Genomic DNA, 22563 nt, shown 5'->3' with positions numbered 1-22563 from the left:
GATTGGTCAATCGTGACGGCACAGGATTGGTGGAACCTTGACGTCAGTCAATCAATGCTAAGTAGCAGATAATGAGTTTAATTTTGAAGGTTTTTTGCATAAAGCGCGAACAATTTTCGTCCGACCGAAAAGTAAATACGCTTACGACCGTCCCGGAACCGTAAGCTTTCTTTGGAGGTAACGTGCGCGTAGGTACGCTCTATAACTTTCGAGCGCATAGCCGGACAGACGCACACAGAAGGACAGATAGACAGAAGTATCCGTTTATATATATATATATACATAGATAGATAGATAACTTCAATAAAACAACTTTATTTTGGAAAATGTTTTGTTTTGACCCACTTATAGGGCAGAATTTTGCTGGCGTTCGGAGGCAGGTCCACTGTCAAAATCAAAAAGATTGACAGCGGGGCGGTATCCCGCTCTAAACTCTCCTCCTTGTGAGTTTCCCTAGTGCAGGCACTGCCTGCGCTTTGCAGACCCGGCACTAAGTGGCGGGTCATGCAATTGCACTAGTTAAGAGGGTGTTTAAAGCAATTTAATCACCATTTTACCAGGTACAAAGCATTTTCCCAAGTTTTCCATGAGGTTCCCGTCGCTCGGGATCACGCCAGGTAAGTATGTCGGGTGCTGAACAACTCTCCATTTCTTTGAATAGGTGACAGCTGCAAAAGTGCTATAAAAGCTACCATTTTACAGCTGATCACTTTCCAATGTCAGAAGCTGGAGCATTAATGATTTGGAACCCACTTTTGAGCTTTGTGCTGCACTTTTGAAGTGTTTGGAGTAATCTCTCTCTCTCTCTCTCACTGTCACCTCCTTGGAACAACCTATCTCAATATTGACAGATTACTTCTGTCATCTCAACCTCACCTGCCATCTATTCCATCAGCATCGGTGCCCTTGGAAAAAATCTCACCTTGGTCTTCAGAATCCCAACACCACACCAGCAGCACCAACATCCACAATTCACCGCAATCAACTGATGGTGCACTGGACACAGGGCATCATCACCCGTGCACATTGCTGGCGTCCCGGGCAACAATGACCTCACCATGTCCAGATTTGCTTCACTTAACACTGTACAACCCTGGCTGCCACATGATACATCAGGTTGGCACCACCCCGCACCCTACAATGTCCAAGCCATTCCTTTCACACACATCACCATTTGGGGAGGGGGGGGGTGGTGAGTGAGGGGAGGGATGTTATGTCTCACCATTTACTGCAACTCTCTAAGCCATTTCCAAAGGTGCACAAAGTGTTCAAAATAAAGATTTCAGTGTTTGACAGCACATTACCAGAAATTTCGCATGAATCTTGGCTAAACCACCCAAATGCCTACCCTTGTGTGTTTAGTTGGTATGCTTGCAGTAGCATGAGGGTGAGTGTGAGGGGTGGCTAGTGAGATGGAAAAGTGATAATGTAGATAGAGAGGGATGGGTGGCGGTGCAAGGTAAGTTGGTGCGAGTAAAGATGTGCAGGAGAAGGGTATGGAAGACAGAGTGATGCGTGGCACAGCAGGATGAGTTTGAGTGTGGCTTGGCAGTAACGTTTCATGATATACTGAGATCATTGAAAGGTTTGTGCCACTGCAGCCTGGTCCTCCTGACGACATCCCTGCTTGTGCCCTCCTGTACAATGTGCAACCAGGCTGTGTTAGTCTCTTGGGGAGGTGTCTTCTGCCCATTGGAAGGGAAGAGAACCTCCCTGTGTGCTGTGACTCCCTCCTTAAGCATATGGAGGGAGTCATGGGTGCAGCCATGCACTTTTGTGCAGTGCTCGTCGGTGTTTGCAGCACCTCAGTGCTTCAGAATACTGACAGCGCAACTGTCGAAATGAATGTGGACATGGCCCCTTTAAGGAAACTGGCTGATGACACGTCATCAAATGACGTCTTTGAACTCGCTTCCTTTTAATTGGCCGGGAACCTCGCAGTGCGGGCTTAACAAGTCCAATCAGGGCAAAATCACTTGCAGGTGGGATGAAGACAGGTGTGGAGTTTGAGGCCGCTGTCTGCTCCGGCCGCACCGGACTCGCCACGGCTGGCAAAATCGTGGCCCTAATGTTTGCCTCTGCATTATAAGTGGATATGTATAATTGCTACACACTAATTATCAAGAGAAAAAGATAAATGCTTGTAATAATGCATTTAAACAGTCCTTTTTGTTCTCTCTCTCTCGGTTAGGGAGGGAGATTACCATTAATGGAACAGCCTCCTTACAAGACTTTCTGATATCGTGACATCACAGCATCTGAAATACTCCATGCAATTCTTCTTACTTTTTGTGCTATAAAAAGCAAACCCTGCCCCTGAAGAGCTAGTTCATTTTTCCTAAAACTTGGTACTTGAATTTGCTGCCCTCTATAACTAGCATTTATCAATTTCAAGTCATCTTATATATGGTTACATTTGTTTTCCTATCAATTATCTCTGATATTTTAAAACTCTATGCTTTACTCCATTTTGTAGCTTTTATTCAAAAAATCTTGACACTATTCCTGGATTTTGAGTAGATCTACTGTACTTGCTGTTTTCCATTGTCATACAGAGGAGTGAAGCTTGCAAACAGGAAGTCATGGTATTCTCTGTGAATAGCAAGTCTTGGTATCAGTCATTTAAAAAAAAAAATCAAGTGTTTTGTTTCTCTTCGCCTTCCCTGAAAATGCATTGCATACTTCAAAGAAAAAGAATTTGGGTCGTTAAAGAACTGATTGTTATGATTGAAGTAAAACTGCCATTCTTGGAGCGTGGTAAGACTTCTTGCTTATAAGTCCCAACACCATGTCAGCTAGACTAAGTGGGAGTTGTAGTTTACTACCTGGTCGAGCTTCTTCATTCAGGGAAGGTTCAAGTACAATAATGCATGCTCTGGGAACTAAAGAAAAGCACCAGCCTCCATAGAAAGGGACTGCCCTGTGTAGGGAAGACTTGTATGTACAATGGCTAGGTTGAGTTTTGCTTTTTCCAAAAAAAAATGTTATGGTCATTCTGCGATTTAAATTTAATTTTTAGTGGTGCAGTGGCGGGGGAGGGAGGAAATGAATAAACATGACTGCTGAAAGAAACGTTAAAAAATGAGTGGTTAGTTGGTTGGTTTGTGGTTGCTGCTTGTTCATTGGCTTCTTTTTCATGGTTTTTGATTGGTTGGCTTAAATGTTCACTAAATACTAACGAGAATGCTTCACTTAACACACACGCCATGATTTTGCAAAAATGGGTTGGGCAGGCCCATGCTGCAGGTTTGCCTGTGCAGGCAGCTTGCAGGGTGGGGTGGACAGTGCTAAATTTTCTGACTGGAATCTCTTTAACTTGAATAGGCTAATGGCACATGAAAAGCTTGCCCAGAGATCTTCTCTTTAATACACTTGACTCTGGAGCTCAAAATCCGACAAGGCTGTATTTGCCATTAAAAGGAAAGTAACGGTGCTGGCAGAAAAGTGGACTAAATTGTTCACAGTGGCATAACTGAGACCTTGAAGAATTGAAGGTGCTGCTGCAGGGCTGTACCAAAGTCTGCTAACTATATTTGGAACAGAAGCGCCCCCCCGCTCCTCCAGTGTAAGGACAGGTGCAAGTTTAATGGAGGTAGGTTGCTGACCAAGGCCGTTCAGCCACCCAGGTTCCTCGTATCTGGCTGCAAATGAGGCAGAAGTGTGCTGATATCAGGAGGGAGGTGAAGGTAAGTGTGCTGCTTGCTATTACACACATTCCTTGTGGGACTTGTCAAGCATGTCACAAACCTAATTTGGGAACTCCCGCATCTCTAGAAAGTACCATTACGAACATTATACACCATTATTGCTAATTTGCACACACACTTTCATTGTGCCAAAGCAGCTGGAGGTGGCCAGTGTGGAACAGCAAACAGATGGTCAGCTACCCAACCTGGAGTGCTCCTCTGCCCTTGGGGGGTTTTCAATGGGGTCAGCAGCCATGGATGCAGAGATTGACTCTAGACTCCTAAGAGTCATCCATACAAAAATGTGAGCCCAGTGGACTGTCACATAGGCTGCTTCTGGATAATGGCCATCGACTTACATAATGATGCTTTTATGGCCAGAAAGCATCTGAAGATTACTTTGGTTAAAATCCTTGCTGTTGTAGATTGATGTAAGTAGCATTAATAGTCATATCTTCCAACACATTACACTCGGGAGAACCCTGCTGCCTAGTAAAAGCTCAGCATCCTGTACAGCTGATGTTTCTTTTCACAAGGAAAATAATGAAGAAATTGCCCCTTGCAAACATAAGCCCCGATTTTAATTTGGGGTGTACTAGCAGCATGTGGAGGCTGAGCAGGACCGAGGCGCCCATGATGATGCGGCGTGAGGCCGGGAACATTTTAACTCGCGCACCTCATTACCATGTTGCAGCAAGGACTCTGCCCGAAGCTTGCGCGAATGAGGCCGGTGCGTGGGAATGGGATTTAGTGCAGCAGAAGGTTGCCGCCAGGGACCCAAGGGAATGGTTCCCGGCACTAAGGTAAGTAGTAGTGGGGGGGGTGGCCAATTATGCTGAGAGAAGCCTGGGGCAGAGGAGGCCCAAGGTATTCTTATGGGTCCCAGAGGAGCAGTCCTGCTCCCCCAGCCCACAAGAAAGCAGTAAAAAAAAATAAAAAGAATTTATCTGGCTTCTGGCCATGATCCTGCCTGCCGCAGGTTTTACTAACTGGCCTGACACTGTGCCTCACTACTGCAGTCGGCAGTCAAAATCGTATTGGGATCTGAATTATGTCATCGAATGCTGACTCGTAAATATTTGTGAGGCTCCTGCTTACCAGTGGCGGGCGATGGTGCCAAAACCTAGCTCTTAAAATGGCAGTAGGCGCAAACGCAGCTGGAAGCGCCCGACCACTGGGCAGACCGAGCTAAATTAGGCCTATAGAGTTTGATTCTTGCTTGATAGATATGTGCACTGTAGACTGTCTGATGTGACACATGTCCTCTGGGTGGCTTGAAAGCTTTGTGCTTTGGTAACTTTCACTTCTATTGGAAGAGCCAGCTCTCGGTCCTTCACTATTATTATTCACTATCATTGGACCTGTATTTGTTGGCACCTCATGAACTCCACTTCCTGATGTAGAACATGCAGCACATTGAGAAGCCCCAAAGGAATTCCCATCTTCACCCAGTATAAAAGACCTGTTGAAAATGATTTAAGCTTTTTAAGTCTAGTATCAAATGAAACTGTTTCATTAAAGTTTGCTTTGTGTTTGTGCTTTGCATTGTTTGTTTTCATGGTTCAAGTTCCTGATGGGATATTTTCCAATTGAATTGTATTTCAAAAATCTGATTCAATTCTACTGAGGTACTCCTCTTTTGTACAATGTGGCTTAATATATGGAAGTATAGCGATGATTTTTTAAAAATCAATGTTTGAAAGAATGTGTTCCCCACAAAGTATCATTTGATTTTATGGCAGTTATTATAGAGCCTGTGCAAATGGCAAATAGCCAGTGGTTCTGCTTCCTACAAATTGTAAATGTCATCAGAACACTTCCATAGTGATAAGATATGCTTCTGAAGTTACTACAAGAAGCATTATTAGAGAATGATTGACTGCTTTAAAGTCTGATTTATAGTGCAGAGGCAAATGCTTGGCATTGTAAGTACAAGGCTACTTGCAGCAAAATCTGCCCCTTAATTTGAAAGCTATACAACTGTCATCTTTTCAAATACTCCAGGCCATGGAAAGTTGGGATCAGTTAGAGATACAGAAAAGTCCCCTTGTTCCAGGTGGCAGACCAGAAGCACAGAACCAAAAGATCAGGTAAACTGCAGTGCTGCCATAGTGAGGAAAGTAGTAAGCTCCAGTTAGTGCAGAGTTATGTTTGATCACGGCACTCTGTATCATCAAACAAACTAAAAGACTTGTACAGTGTGTGAATTTAAGTTTAGAGCAGGCCTTTGTGTTGAAACACAATGTGTGTCTGATTCCCATATATATTCTTCGAGCTGTCTTTTTGTATTTCTCATTCTTCTTTCTCCCCCCCACCCCCCCCGCACAACATATACTCCTCTCACTTCTGGCTGTGCTGAGATACAGTTCCGCAGGCAACCTCCAGAACCACGTTCCAGGTGAATTGAGTGCAGGAACACGTACAGACTATAGGCATTTCATTGCTGATCACCTGAAGGAAGACAGTTTCCTGCAAGTTGAAATGGGAGTCAATATATTCTATCTGACTCCTGCTCCTACCTGATCTTTAAACATCCTGTTTCTAATGACTTATTAACAACGTTGTGGTTGACTAGAATATTGGGAGATCCATCCATTCACCTGAATTTGTAACCATATGATCATTGGCATGCAGTTCCAGAAACAAACATTTTGTGTTCTCCACTTTATCTAATCCACTTGTCAGTAGATGCAGAAAAGCTAGCAAATTGTCATTGCCTTCAGACATTTTCACTCTGGACATAACAAATATCAAAGTGTGCAATCTCGGTTTACCCTAAAAATAAAAATGAATAGTCACCAGAATTGTTAAGAAAACCGCGTACATATTAAAAACATTGTGTAGTATTAGGACCATTATCCATGTCGGGCACTCCTATTGTTCCTACATAAAAGTCATGTGATTTACATTTACTGATCAGAGAGTAATAAAAAAAGCTGCATATGATTTTTAACTTCTAATAAGAACATAAGTAGGAGGAGCAGGAGTAGGCCATACGGCCCCTCGGGCCTGCTCCGCCATTCAATAGGATCATGGCTGATCCGAACCTAGACTCACATCCACTTCCCTGCCCGCTCCCCGTAACCCCTAATTCCCTTATCCGCAAGGAAACTGTCTATCTCCGTTTTAAATTTATTTAATGTCGCAGCTTCCACAGCTCTCTGAGGTAGCAAATTCCATAGATTTACTACCCTCTGAGTGAAGAAGTTTCTCATCTCAGTTTTGAAAGGGCAGCCCCTTATTCTAAGATTATGCCCCCTAGTTCTAGTCTCACCCATCAGTGGAAACATCCTCCCCGCATCCACCCGATCAAGCCCCCTCTCAATCTTATGTTTCGATAAGATCGCCTCTCATTCTTCTGAATTCCAATGAGTAGAGGCCCAACCTACTCAACCTTTCCTCATAAGTCAACCCCCTCATCTCCGGAATCAACCGAGTGAACCTTCTCTGAACTGCCTCGAGAGCAAGTATATCTTTTCTTAAATATGGAAACCAAAACTGTACACAGTACTCCAGGTGTGGCCTCACCAGTACCCTATATAACTGAAGCAAGACTTCCTTGCTTTTATACTCCATCCCCCTTGCAATAAAAGCCAAGATTCCATTGGCCTTCCTGATCACCTGCTGTACCTGCATACTAACCACCTGTGTTTCATGCACCAGGACCCCCAGATCCCTTTGTACTGTAGCACTTTGCAGCTTCTCTCCATTTAGATAATAACTTGCTCTTTGATTTTTTCTGCCAAAGTGCATAACCTCACTTTCCAAAATTATATTCCATCTGCCAAATTTCTGCCCACTCACTTAGCCTGTCTATGTCCTTTTGCAGTTTTTTATGTCCTCCTCACTCACTGCGTTCCCTCCCATCTTTGTATCGTCGGCAAACTTGGATATGTTGCACTTGGTCCCCTCCTTCAAATCGTTAATATAGATTGTAAAGAGTTGGGGTCCCAGCACTGACCCCTGCGGAACACCACTAGTTACTGATTGCCAACCCGAGAATGAACCATTTATCCCAACTCTCTGTTTTCTGTTAGATAGCCAATCTTCCACCCATGCCAGTATATTACCCCCAATCCCGTGATTTTTTTATCTTGTGCAGTAATCTTTTGTGTGGCACCTTGTCAAATGCCTTTTGGAAGTCCAAATACACCACATCCACTGGTTTCCCTTTATCCACCCTGTTTGTTACGTCCTCAAAGAATTCGAGCAAATTTGTCAAACATGACTTCCTCTTCGTAAAACCATGCTGACTCTGTCCGATTAAATTATGCCTATCCAAATGTCCTGTTACTGCTTCCTTAATAATGGACTCCAACATTTTACCAACCACAGATGTTAGGCTAACTGGTCTATAGTTTCCAGCCTTTTGTCTGCCTCCCTTTTTTAAATAAGGGCGTTACATTAGCAGTTTTCCAATCTGCTGGGACCTTTCCTGAATCCAGGGAGTTTTGGAAAATTTACCACCAATGCATCCACAATCCCTACCGCTACTTCGCTCAAGACCCTAAGATGTAAGCCATCAGGTCATGGGGATTTATCCGCCTTTAGTCCCATTATCTTACCGAGTACCACCTCCTTAGTGATTTTAATCGTGTTTAGCTCCTCCGCCCCCCCCCCCCCCCCCATAGCCCTCTGTTTGTCCAGTGTTGGGATATTTGTGGTGTCCTCTACTGTAAAGACTGATACAAAATATTTGTTCAGCGTTTTTGCCATCTCCATTTTCGCCACCACTAATTTCCCGGTCTCGTCCTCTAAGGGACCAACATTCACTTTAGCCACCCTTTTTCTTTTTATATAACTGTAGAAACTCTCTTGCTATCTGTTGTTATATTTTTTGCTAGTTTACTTTCATAATCTATCTTCCCTTTCTTAATTAATCTTTTAGTTATTCTTTGCTGGCTTTTAAATGCTTCCCAATTTTCTATCCTCCCACTAGATTTGGCTACTTTATATGCCCTTGTTTTCAGTCGGATACTATCCTTTATTACCTTACTTAGCCACGGATGGCTGTCTTCTTTTACGCCCCTTTTTCCTCACGGATATATTTTTCTTGAAAGTTGTGAAATATCTCCTTGAATGTACACCACTGCCCATGTACCGTCTTACACTTTAATCTATTTTCCCAGTCCACTTTAGTCAACTCTGCTCTCATACCTTCATAGTCTCCTTTTATTTAAGCTTAGTACACTGGTTTGAGATCCAACTCTCACCCTCCAACTGAATTTCGAATTCAACCATGTTATGGTCACTCATTCCAAGGGGATCCTTTACTAGGACGTTTTTTATTAATCCTGTCTCATTACACAGCACCAGATCTAAGATTGCCTGCCCCCTGGTTGGTTCAGTTACATACTGCTCAAGGAACCCGTCCCTAATGCACTCTATGAACTCTTCCTCAAGGCTGCCCTGCTAAATTTGATTAGTCCAGTCAATATGAAAGTTAAAATCCCCCATGATTATAGCTGTTCCCTTATTACAAGCCCCAACTATTTCCTGATTTATACTCCGACCAACAGGGTTGCAACTGTTAGGAGGCCGATAGACTACGCCCACTAGTGACTTTTTCCCCTTATTATTCCTTATCTCCACCCAAACTGTTTCACTATCCTGATCCTTTGACCCAATATCATTTCTCACTATTGCAGTGATTCCATCCTTTATTAACATAGCCACCCCACATCCCTTTCCTTCCTGTCTGTCCTTCCTAATTGTCAAATACCCCTGGATGTTTAGTTCCCAGTCATGGTCACCTTGCAGCCATGTTTCTGTAATGGCCACCAGATCATACTCGTGTAGTTATTTGTACCCTCAATTCGTCTATTTTGTTACGAATGCTGTGTGCATTCAGATAAAGAACTTTCAAATATGTTTTCTGACAATTTATTCCTGCTTTTACCCCCTTTACTACTCTACCTTTATCTTTATACATTCTGTCCCTTCCTGACACGCTCTGGATTTTAATTCCCCCACTGCTACCTTGCTCTATTGCCTTTTCCGCTGGCATTTTTATTTTTCGCTCTCTTGAAACCCCCCCCCCCCCCCCATTAATTAGTTTAAAGCCCTCTCTACAGCCCTAGTTATTCGATTCGCCAGGATTCTAGTCCCAGCACTGGCCAAGTGAAGTCCGTCCCAACGGAACAGCTCTCTCCCGTCCCAGTACTGGTGCCAGTGTCCCAAGAAGCAAAACCCATTTCTCCCACACCAGTCTTTGAGCCACGCATTTAACTCTGATTTTATTTATCCTAGCCAAATTTGCTCGTGGCTCGGGTAGTAATCCAGAGATTATTACCCTTGTGGTTCTGCTTTTTAATTTGGCCCCTAGCTGCTCATACTCCCTCAGCAGAACCTCTTTCCTTGTCCTATCTATGTCGTTGGTATCAACATGGACCATGACAACTGGATCCTCCCCCTCCCACTCCAAGTTTCTCTCCAGCCCAGAGGAGATGTCCTTAACCCTGGCACCGGGCAGGCAACAAAGCCTTCGGGACTCTCGCTCTCGGCTGCAAAGAACCCTATCTATCCCCTTAATGATACTATCCCCTACCACTACAACATTTCTTTTTACTCCCCCCCACTTGTGCTGTGGCCAGGTTGTTCATCCTCCCTGCAGTCCCTGTTCCTGTCCTCACAGGGAGTAAGAGCCTCGAACCTGTTGGACAAGAGCAAGGGCTGCGGCTCCTCCAACACTACCTCCTGGATCCCCGTACCTGCCTCACTCATAGTCACACCCTCCTGTCCCTGACCATGGAATACATCTGAATGAGTTAATCTAATTGGTGTGACTACTTCCTGATGCACAGAGTCCAGGTAACTCTCCCCCTCCCTGATGTGTCGCAGTGTTTGAAGCTCGGACTCCAGCTCTTCAACACTGAGCCGGAGTTCCTCGTGCAGCCAACACTTACTGCAAATGTGATCACCATGAACGTCAGTGGTGTCCACCAGGTCCCACATATTGCAGCAGTAACACATCACCTGCTCTGCCATTCTATGTAATTAATTAAATTTATTATTATTTTTAAATACCCTCTGCCCCGATTCTAGATGATGAATATCACACCTCTGTTTAATTGAACTTACCAACTTATAAAGGTTTAAAAGGGAAGGAAAAGTACTCACCAACCAGCTTGGCTGTGATGTCACTTTTGAATTCTGACCTCCCTTTGGAATGTTGCCTGTGGAGCCTGTTTAGGCTGCCTCGCCTGGCTGCTCCGACTCGACACCCGCTGCCTCGACTGGGCCTCGCCTCGCTGCTCCGCCTCCGCGATGTCTGCTAATCCTGAGACCAAACTCTCAAAAGGCACTCTCTGCTGCTAGCACTCCGTGCTGCTTGCACTAACACTGGTCTTTTTCTGTGTGGAGCAATATCCTAACTGAATCAGGTGGTAAAATTGTATTTTTTAAAGTGGAGGCTTCATGGCTACACGTTTCATACATTGGAAAACCTACCTTGGAGTCATGCTCGTTTTTTAATAATCTGCAATCATAATCTAAAAAGCAGTTAATTGGACTCTCTCTGTGTCTGTCCTCTATTTTGTGATTTTCTTCTTTTTTAATAGTGTTTAAGTATTTTTCTCCTTCATAATATTTTATTCTTTCAATTCTCCCGTCACCAATTATATTACACAAAACCTTTCCGTCAAGTTTCAGTTTACTTCAAAATCACATTCTAGTAGGAAAAATTTGAGGTGCCACTTCTATGACCATTCCCCCAATCCACCTCACTTAACTTTTAAAAATAAAATTTCAAACCATATGATAAATGTGAAAAGTTGAATAATTAAGAAAGAAACGCAACTGAGTTTATCTCATCTTCCAATTGTTTCAGCAACAGTTTTTTTTCCATTCCCAGTCCCCTTCTCACAGCTGTCCACAGCACCCAATTGAGCCTTGCTAAACCGAATTGCTAAACCCAATGCTCTGAGCTAATCAACTTATCATGTGCAAAGAATATAATTGGTCTGTGAGGCTGATGTGGCATAATCAGGCAACCAGTTTACAACTCCATAAGCTATTGCGTGGGTCAAGCCCCACAATTTGCAACTGCCCCTCAGCCTCAACCAGACCTGGCTGTATCCTAATTCCAAGCCCAGTTTTCAATTTACAGGCTCCATTCAATCAGCACTCACTCCGCCTATCAATTGCTATCCTTCCAGACACACTACCTGCTCTCCATCCGAGCCCTCTGCTATTCCTGCCTCTGTACCACTCCCCACTTGTTCCCTTCTCTTTACTATATTTTTAAAACTTATACATTGGGCATAATGGTTTACTGATGTAAATAATTAAGATTTCAGACAGTTATGTAAATTTTGTTAGAATAAAGGATATTATTTCCTGGGGGAAACCACATTTGATGACTGCATATATATTTGATCTAACATCTTTGTAATTCCAAAAGATTTTGAGGGCACAACAGACTGAGCATGTGTTTATGCTACAACTTTAATGTTAGTGGAAAAGTTGCATTTTTACACCATTGTTAAACTTGTAGTGTAAATCTTGTTGCAGTGAAACTCCCTGGACTGGGCATTCTCACACTGATTTGGTTTGACATCAGACAGAGTACAAGTCCAGTGCACTGTTGAACTGGATATAAAAAATGCCCAGGTGGTCTTTCTCAGTACTTTTTAAACACGCCCATTATTAATTTTAATGTTTAGACAATACAGATGCTGCTTACCCTGTCTAAACATTTTAAATTTAACTGCTTGGAGAGGAGCTTGCCTGGCTAACAGGATTAAAGTTGCAGTCAACCAGTATAAATGGATTTTGTTTGGCTGAAACTGCCAGGCTTTCAGACTGTAGCTGTTACCTAAATGTACCTTGCAGTATCATTCATCCTTGCTCTTTTTAATTGCAAAATAGTTATAAATCTATGTCAGACTAGAGATAAATGTCTGAATTTCTTCTTTTCATACAGCTGTTCAGGGTCATGGGTGAAGCTGGTTCTAGTATTATTAAGCTGGCTGACATTCCCAGTCTTGAACTGGCTGAGCTGCTGTAGTTCATATCTAGCCTGCTTCATGTAGTAGAAGGGATTCATTTTAGAGATAAAGGTGATAAAGGTAAATTATTTGTAGAAGTTGCTCTGTTTCTTGCAGTATACTGGCATTATGTAATAAGAAAGAAAGACTTGCATTTATATAGCGCTTTTCACAACCACTGGACGTCCCAAAGTGCTTTACAGCCAATACTTTTGAAATGTAGACACTGTTATAATGTAGGAAATGTAGCAGCCAATTTGCATAAAGCAAGCTCCCACAAACAGCAATGTGATAATGACCAGATAATCTGTTTTTAGTGATTGTTGATTGAGGGATAAATATTGGCTAAGACACCGGGAATAAATGCAAGGTTATCCACTTTGGTGTCAAAAACAAGAAGGCAGATTATTATTTGAATGGCAATAGATTGGGAGAAGGGGAAGTGCAACGAGACCTGGGCGTCCTTGTGCACCAGTCGCTGAAAGTAAGCATGCAGGTGCAGCAGGCGGTTAAGAAGGCAAATGGTATGTTGGCCTTCATAGCGAGAGGGTTTGAGTACAGGAACAAGGATGTCTTGCTGCAGTTGTACAGGGCCTTGGTGAGACCACATCTGGAGTATTGTGCAGTTTTGGTCGCCTTATCTGAGGAAGGATGTTCTTGCCATGGAAGGAGTGCAGCGAAGATTCACCGGGCTGATACCTGGGATGGCAGGAATGACATATGAGGAGAGATTGGGTCGATTGGGCTTGTACTTGCTGGAGTTTAGAAGAATGAGAGGGGATCTCATCGAAAACTTATAAAATTCTAACAGGACTAGACAGACTAGATGCTGGAAGGGTGTTCCCGATGGTCGGGGAGTCCAGAACCAGCAGTCACAGTCTAAGGATAAAGGGTAAGCCATTTAGGACAGAGATGAGGAGGAATTTCTTCACCGAGAGTGGTGAACCTGTGGAATTCTCTACCACAGAAGGCAGTGGAGGCCAATTCATTAAATATATTCAAGAAGGAGTTGGATATATTTCTTAAGGCTAAAGGGATCAAGGGATATGGAGAGAAGGCAGGGACAGGGTACTGAATTTGGATGATCAGCCATGATCTGATTGAATGGCGGAGCAGGCTCGAGGGGCCGAATGGCCTACTTTTGCTCCTATCTTCTATGTTTCTATGCTTCTTGCTCTTGGTCGAATAGTGCCATGGGATCTTTTATATCCACCTGAGAGAGCAGACAGGACCTCGGTTTAACGTCTCATTCAAAAGACAGCATCTCCGACAGTGCAGCACTCCCTCAGCCTAGATTTTTGTGCTCCAGTCTCTGGAGTGGGACTTGAACCCACAACCTTCTGACTCAGGTGAGGGTGCTACCAACTGAGCATCAGCTGACACATCTATTGTATTCATTGCATATTTAAAAAAATATATGTAGCCAAGTGGTTTGGTTGAACTCAACATTTTTTTTTTTTTTTTTAAAGAGCCTTTGAAGGGAGCATTTATCTTCAACGAATTTCAATAACTTTTCTGCAAATTTTATTTAAAAAAAATCAGATTGTCATTGTGCCGAGAGCCTAGCATGAGTTATCTTTGTGTGTTTCTGATGTTCTCTGTACAATGTGTGATCATTCTGTTACAATTATTTCTCCCTTCTCCCTTTCCCTCCCCCCAAAAAGTCTCTGATTTGACATTAAGAAAAGATCATTTTAGAACAGTTTTTAATGTGTTGAGTGCATTGTTAAAATTGATGCTCTCTCTCAACACTCTAATTTTGCCTTTACAGAAATAAGGCAATTTCCATATGTAGACCCACAACTCAAATGAACTGAAACTTGCAACCATTGTGAGATGTTTATGAGATAGCATCTCACGGGGCAATTCATCGTTTTGATATTGTGTAACAGAGACTGCCAAAAACGGGTGGGTTTGGTTCGGGTGGGAGGTTAAAATTTAAAAACTTTGAAACGAATCCAACCTGCCTTGAACCCGCCCAGTTCTGGTTTTAACAGAGACAGGATGAGGGGCGGGCAACCAGTCCGCTCTCAGGAGGCAGGTTGGACATTGAAGGAAGTTGCGTGCCTCCATTTTTACAGGGTTTCAATTCTTAACCACTGTCTGCCTCGGGAAACCCAGTAGGTAAAAGGAGGCGTGAAGGGCTGGATCCATCAGGTAAGTGCCTTTACTGCACTGCTTGTGGGCCAGGAGGAGCAGGAGTGTTTCCTCCAGGCCCAACAAGCTAACCTTGATTGAAACTTGGCACTCTTCCTTTGGCTTAAGAATCCTGTAGCAATCAATTGAGGAGCACTTCAGTTTGGTTTAGATTTGAACCGAGCTTGCAGAAGTGAAAAGACAAGTGTCCTTCCAACTTGCTGCACTGTAGAGGTCTGATGATATCTAAACAATAGGAAAACTAATTGTTTTCACTTGATAGTTTTGTAGAAAATCCAAATATTTTCAATGAAAACTGCATTATGTAATGGGGCCAAATAAAAACTGATAGCTTAAGGCATCTGAGCTATGAGGACAGTGTGAAGAGTCTGCAATTTTTTACTCTGGAGAAGAGAAAGCTAAAACTTTGGGAACAAAGCCTCCAGTTTGGAAGAGAGAGGGGGCCAAGGCAATAGAGCTAACTGCTTTATACAGAAGATGGTGAATGTGTGCAATGGACTGCCCCAGTAAGGTTGGAGGCAGAGTGTGTGGAAATATTTAATAAAATAGGATGAATATTTGAGGACAATTGAAGGGTATTAATTCTAGGGACCTGCAAGATTAACTCCCAGGTTGGTCCTGATCTTTCTTACTGAATAAGCACATACTACAGTAAATGTTTTACAATGTTTCTTTTTATCCTAGTATTGTGACTGATATTTTCAAGATTATGTTATGGCTGTGTTACAAGAATACAAAGAAGCACATTTGTTTCTGAAAATATCTAATCTCTTTTTGTATTCCTGTAGCACAAACGTAAGGGGGATCTGCAATGGCGCATAAGGGACGTTAAGCCCCCGAAGGAGAACCAGGGAGGGGGGGTGGGGGGTTGGCAGATCAAGCACATGGGAACATGGAGATGCAAGGGGATGGTGGGGGTGGGGGGAGAAAGAGGTCCAGAACCTCTTTCTCTCCACCCCCCCCCCCCCCCCCACCCCCAAAAGAAAAGTAATTCCATTTTTGTTTAATTGCTGAGAGGGGGCTGATGACATCACAATGCAATGAAGAGACTGCCATTCAGTTTAATGAGTCGCGTGCTCTTTATCGGGCTCTGCTGCTTGGTATGAAGGCTGACCCAACCAGTGGGGTGGGAGGATTTTCTCTGGAGGGTATGCACCAGGCCAGGTCTGTGTACAAACAGCAGGTGTCAAATTTGGGCCAGGGTACAAAAAGGCACCAGGACACACACTATTTTAGTCCACTGAAGTGTGCAGCTGCAACCCAGGACAAGGTCAAGTGCCACCAAATATCAGGCCCTGGTTAAGATGCACAGAGGCAGCAGTGCAGAAAGTCACACCAATAACTCTCATTATTGTCATCACAGGAAACATAATGGGTAACTGACCTTTGTAACATGGCAATCTCCACAGGAAATGTTTTCAGTGGACTGCATGGCCCACAAACTGAGATGGATATGGGAGAAAAAAGTAACAATAATTTCTTGTCATCTTGCATGGGAAATGGATTTCTTGTGTGAAAACCATCATGTTATTGACCTTTTATTAGATTTATAAACCTGCAATAAATTCTGAAAATAAGCTTGTTAAAGTATCTGATCGTGACTAATTTCTGTTGCACAGTAGTTTTAACAAAAAAAACAATTGTTGTTGTATGTCTGGCCTTTATCCAGTTTGATTGTGTGTTCTCCTTTTCTTGAAGAGCTAGGTAAGACCAGGTAAGAAGCATAGCATTTAAAGGAGCAGCTACTGGTTTTGTTGCGCTTTGTTAAAGATGGAGGCAGGTGGAGAATAGTTCACAAGGCAGAAGAGCCTTAATGGGGAATACTAATGGCTGTACTCTGGAGTTGTCACAAACAGTGTGTTTTTATGAAGCCAGCAGTTGAAAGACTGCATGTTTTTTCCATTCAATACTAAATTCATTCTTATAGATTTTTACAGACTTTTTGGGGTTTGATGTAAAAAGAGGAAGAAAAGCACTGCATGTTGGTTCAAGTTTTAGCTTTGATATTTACAGCTTTCCTGTATGTTTCATTTGAAACTTCAAAATAAACCAACAGTCTTAATTATCTTGGTACAGTTAGCCTGACGGTCCTTTCACAAGCGCCTGTAACTATACATCTGTACTTGACCCAGCATTCTTTCATCCTTAGAAAAATAGGTGTTTATTTGAACCGCGGGTGTCGGCTTCAGAGACCCAGGTAAGGCTTCAGACCGCGGGTGTCGGCGGGAGGCGCGAACAGGAAGCTTAAAAAGGCTTCAGAGACCCAGGTAAGGCTTCAGACCGCGGGTGTCGGCGGGAGGCGCGAACAGGAAGCTTAAAAAGGCTTCAGAGACCCAGGTAAGGCTTCAGACCGCGGGTGTCGGCGGGAGGCGCGAACAGGAAGCTTAAAAAGGCTTCAGAGACCCAGGTAAGGCCTCAGACCGCGGGTGTCGGCGGGAGGTGCGAGCGGGAAGCTTAAAAAGGCTTCAGAGACCCAGGTAAGGCTTCAGACCGCGGGTGTCGGCGGGAGGTGCGAGCGGGAAGCTTAAAAAGGCTTCAGAGACCCAGGTAAGGCCTCAGACCGCGGGTGTCGGCGGGAGGTGCGAGCGGGAAGCTTAAAAAGGCTTCAGAGACCCAGGTAAGGTCTCAGACCGCGGGTGTCGGCGGGAGGTGCGAGCGGGAAGCTTAAAAAGGCTTCAGAGACCCAGGTAAGGCCTCAGACCGCGGGTGTCGGCGGGAGGTGCGAGCGGGAAGCTTAAAAAGGCTTCAGAGACCCAGGTAAGGCCTACCAATCTCCAGTCTCCGAAGTCAGAGGGAAGGAGAGAGGTAAAAAGTAATCCAAGTGTGACGTCACCAGAAAGCGGGTAAGTGATTGGTTGGTAAGTATTTCTTTTTTAAGCTTAAACTCTGTGGTTTATAGTTTCTAAGGTGCGATATTCATCATCTAGAATCGGGGCAGAGGGTATTTAAAAATAATATTAATAAATTTAATTAATTACATAGAATGGGAGATCAGGTGGTGTGTTGCTGCTGCAATATGTGGGAGCTGGTGGACACCATTGATGCTCACGGTGATCACATTTGCAGTAAGTGTTGGCTGCTCGAGGAATTCCGGCTCCGTGTTGAAGAGCTGGAGTCCGAGCTTCAAACACTGAGACGCATCAGGGAGGGGGAGAGTTACCTGGACTCTGTGCATCAGGAGGTAGTCACACCAATTAGATTAATTAATTCAGATGTATTCCGTGGCCAGGGTCAGGATGGTGTGACTAGAAGTGAGGCAGGTACGGGGATCCAGGAGGTAGTGTTGGAGCAGCTGCAGCCCTTGCTCTTGTCCAACAGGTTCGAGGCTCTTGCTCCCTGTGAGGATGGGAACAGGGACTGCGGGGAGGATGAGCACCCTGGCCACAGCACCGTGGAGCGGGGGGCCATTCAAGTGGGGGGAGTAAAAAGAAATGTTGTAGTGGTAGGGGATAGTATCATTAAGGGGATAGATAGGGTTCTTTGCAGCCGAGAGCGAGAGTCCCGAAGGCTGTGTTGCCTGCCCGGTGCCAGGGTTAAGGACATCGCCTCTGGGCTGGAGAGAAACTTGGAGTGGGAGGGGGAGGATCCAGTTGTCATGGTCCATGTTGATACCAACGACATAGATAGGACAAGGAAGGAGGTTCTGCTGAGGGAGTTTGAGCAGCATGGGGCCAAATTAAAAAGCAGAACCACAAGGGTAATAATCTCTGGAGTACTACCTGAGCCATGTGCAAATTTGGCTAGGGTAAATAAAATTAGAGAGTTAAATGCGTGGCTCAAAGACTGGTGTGGGAGAAATGGATTTTGCTTCCTGGGACACTGGCATCAGTACTGGGAAAGGTGAGAGCTGTTCCGTTGGGACGGACTTCACTTGGCCAGTGCTGGGACTAGAATCCCGGTGAATCGAATAACTAGGGCTGTAGAGAGGGCTTTAAACTAATTAGTGGGGGGGAGGTTTTAAGAGAGCGAAAAATAAAAATGACAGCGGAGAAGGCAATAGAGCAAGGTAGCAGTGGGGGAATTAAAAACCAGAGCGTATCAGGAAGGGACAGAATGTATAATGATAAAGGTAAAGTCATAAAAGGGGTAAAAGCAGGAATAAATTGTCAGAAAACATATTTGAAAGTTCTTTATCTGAATGCACGCAGCATTCGTAACAAAATCGACGAGTTGACGGTGCAAATAACTACACATGGGTATGATCTGGTGGCCATTACGGAAACATGGCTGCAAGATAATCATGAATAGGAACTAAACATACAAGGGTATTTGACAATTAGGAAGGACAGGCAGGAAGGAAAGGGAGGTGGGGTTGCTATGTTAATCAAGGATGGAATCACTGCAATAGTGAGAAATGATATTGGGTCAAAGGATCAGGATAGTGAAACAGTTTGGGTGGAGATAAGGAATAATAAGGGGAAAAAGTCACTAGTGGGCGTAGTCTATCGGCCTCCTAACAGTTGCAACTCTGTTGGTCGGAGTATAAATCAGGAAATAGTTGGGGCTTGTAATAAGGGAACAGCTATAATCATGGGGGATTTTAACTTTCATATTGACTGGACTAATCAAATTGGGCATGGCAGCATTGAGGAAGAGTTCATAGAGTGTATTAGGGACGGGTTCCTTGAGCAGTATGTAACTGAACCAACCAGGGGGCAGGCAATCTTGGATCTGGTCCTGTGTAATGAGACAGGATTAATAAAAAATGTCCTAGTAAAGGATCCCCTTGGAATGAGTGACCATAATATGGTTGAATTCCAAATTCAGTTTGAGGGTGAGAGAGCTGGATCTCAAACCAGCGTACTAAGCTTAAATAAAGGAGACTATGAAGGTATGAGAGTAGAATTGACTAAAGTGGACTGGGAAAACAGATTAAAGTGTAAGACGGTACAAGAGCAGTGGTCTACATTCAAGGAGATATTTCACATCTTTCAAGATAAATATATTCCACTGAGGAAAAAGGGGAGTAAAAGAAAAGACAGCCATCCGTGGCTTAGTAAAGTAATAAAGGATAGTTTTCGACTGAAAACAAGGGCATATAAATTAGCCAAATCTAGTGGGAGGATAGAAGATTGGGAAGCATTTAAAAGCCAGTAAACAATAACTAAAAGATTAATTAAGAAAGGGAAGATAGATTATGAAAGTAAACTAGCAAAAAATATAAAAACAGATAGCAAGAGTTTCTACAGCTATATAAGAAGAAAAAGGGTGGCTAAAGTGAACATTGGTCCCTTAGAGGATGGGACTGGGAAACTAGTGGTGGGGAACATGGAGATGGCAAAGACGCTGAACAAATATTTTGTATCAGTCTTTACAGTAGAGGACACTAAAAATATCCCAACACTGGACAAACAGGGGGCAATGGGGGGGGAGGAGCTAAACACGATTAAAATCACTAAGGAGATGGTACTCAGTAAAATAATGGGACTGAAGGCGGATAAATCCCCCGGACCTGATGGCCTACATCCTAGGGTCTTGAGAGAAGTGGCGGTAGGGATTGTGGATGCATTGGTGATAATTTTCCAGAACTCCCTGGACTCAGGAAAGGTCCCGGCAGATTGGAAAACTGCTAATGTAACACCCTTATTTAAGAAGGGAAGTAGACAAAAAGCTGGAAACTAAAGACCAGTTAGCCTAACATCTGTGGTTGGCAAAATGTTGGAGTCCATTATTAAGGAAACAGTAACAGAGCATTTGGATAAACATAATTTAATAGGACAGAGTCAGCATGGTTTTACAAAGGGGAAGTCATGTTTGACAAATTTGCTCGAATTCTTTGAGGATGTAACATACAGGGTGGATAAAGGGGATCTAGTGTATTTGGACTTCCAAAAGGCATTTGACAAGGTTCCACACAAAAGATTACTGATCAAGATAAAAAATCACAGGATTGGGGGTAATATACTGGCATGGGTGGAAGATTGGCTATCTAACAGAAAACAAAGAGTTGGGATAAATGGTTCATTCTCGGGCTGGCAATCAGTAACTAGTGGTGTTCCGCAGGGGTCACTGCTGGGACCCCAACTCTTTACAATCTATATTAACGATTTGGAGGAAGGGACCGAGTGCAACATATCCAAGTTTGCTGACGATACAAAGATGGGAGGGAAAGCAGTGAGTGAGGAGGACATAAAAAACCTGCAAAAGGACATACAGGCTAAGTGAGTGGGCAGAGATTTGGCAGATGCAATATAATGTTGGAAAGTGTGAGGTTATGCACTTTGGCAGAAAAAATCAAAGAGCAAGTTATTATCTAAATGGAGAGAAACTGCAAAGTGCTACAGTACAAAGGGATCTGGGGGTCCTGGTGCATGAAACACAAAAAGTTAGTATGCAGGTGCAGCAGGTGATTCGGAAGGCCAATGGAATCTTGGCTTTTATTGCAAGGGGGATGGAGTATAAAAACAGGGAAGTCTTGCTGCAGTTATACAGGGTATTGGTGAGGCCACACCTGGAAAACTGCGTGCAGTTTTGGTTTCCATATTTAAGAAAAGATATACTTGCTCTCGAGGCGGTTCAGAGAAGGTTCACTCGGTTGATTCCAGAGATGAGGGGGTTGACGCATGAGGAAAGGTTGAGTAGGTTGGGACTCTGCTCATTGGAGTTCAGAAGAATGAGAGGCGATCTTATCGAAACATAGAAGATTGTGAGGGGACTTGATCGGGTGGATGCGGTGAGGATGTTTCCACTGATGGGTGAGATTAGAACTAGGGGGCATAATCTTAGAATAAGGGGCTGCCCTTTCAAAACTGAGATGAGGAGAAACTTCTTCACTCAGAGGGTAGTAAATCTATGGAATTTGCTACCCCAGAGAGCTGTGGAAGCTGCAACATTAAATACATTTAAAATGGAGATAGACATTTTCCTAGCAGATAAGGGAATTAGGGGTTACGGGGAGAGGGCAGGGAAGTGGACGTGAGTCTAGATTCAGATTAGCCATGATCATATTGAATGGCGGAGCAGGCCCGAGGGGCCGTATGGCCTACTCCTGCTCCTATTTCTTATGTTATGTTCTAATCCAATATAGAGTACAGCAAGCTGAATTGTTAATCCATACTACTTTACCAATAGTTAAAAATATGATAAATGCTGCTCAGACGTGTTAACATTGTACTAGTTTTTTTTTGGAAATCATGGAAAGCAAATTTAATAAGCAAAAGAAAGTTGTGAAACTGGTTGAGGAAATGATTTGAAATTGCTGCTTTATTTTAGACTACAGGTGAGACAATACTTGTTGGCGTTAGCATTAAACACTCATTGCTTTAAAAAAAAATATGCACCAGGTTGATGTGAAATAGCTCATACCTCAAAAGGACTCGTATCCCCCTTTTACTTTTATGTGCAAAAGTGATCTTTCCATTTACCACACCTGCCATCCTGAGGTTTCCCTAAATGAGTAACATTTTGTGTTAAATATGGCAGTTTTGTGTTTTGAATGCCTACCCACTAAATAATGGGCTGAAATTGTCTTAGGGGTTGATTTCAAACCAAGATCTCAGAACTGAAATTTGTGCACATCCACTGCATAATTAATCACTTGTGACAATGTGATCAATCAATAAACTGCAAGTCAGTATGAACTTGCATTTATATAGAGCGTTTAACATAAAACATCCCAAAGTGCTTCAGAGACAAAAATGGATGCCAAGCAGTCATAGGAGAAGTGTTATGGAAGGTTAAAAAAGGTAAGTTTTGAGGAGGCTTTTGAACTTTGGGAGAGTGGTAGCAAGTTT

At 43.5% G+C, this 22563-nt stretch overlaps 1 protein-coding gene across 10 annotated transcripts in view; it reads left to right on the top strand.

Moving 5' to 3' along the window:
* Window positions 1–22563, top strand: part of ubtd2 (ubiquitin domain containing 2) — a 93518-nt gene that overhangs the window by 33715 nt on the left and 37240 nt on the right. For 2 of the 10 annotated variants that reach the window (XM_085995340.1, XM_085995341.1), the window contains one exon: window positions 3325–3592. The exons of 7 other annotated variants lie outside the window; for them this stretch is intronic. The gene's annotated coding sequence lies outside the window, so the exon portion shown is untranslated. One more of the 10 variants, XM_085995344.1, reaches the window with a different exon arrangement.

This window comes from Somniosus microcephalus, chromosome 8, assembly GCF_052327205.1.
Source record: "Somniosus microcephalus isolate GS21.2 chromosome 8, FLI_Smic_1.0, whole genome shotgun sequence".
Taxonomy (NCBI): domain Eukaryota; kingdom Metazoa; phylum Chordata; class Chondrichthyes; order Squaliformes; family Somniosidae; genus Somniosus; species Somniosus microcephalus.
Note: the sequence above shows the minus strand (reverse complement) of the source record. Positions and strands in the feature narration are given on the sequence as shown.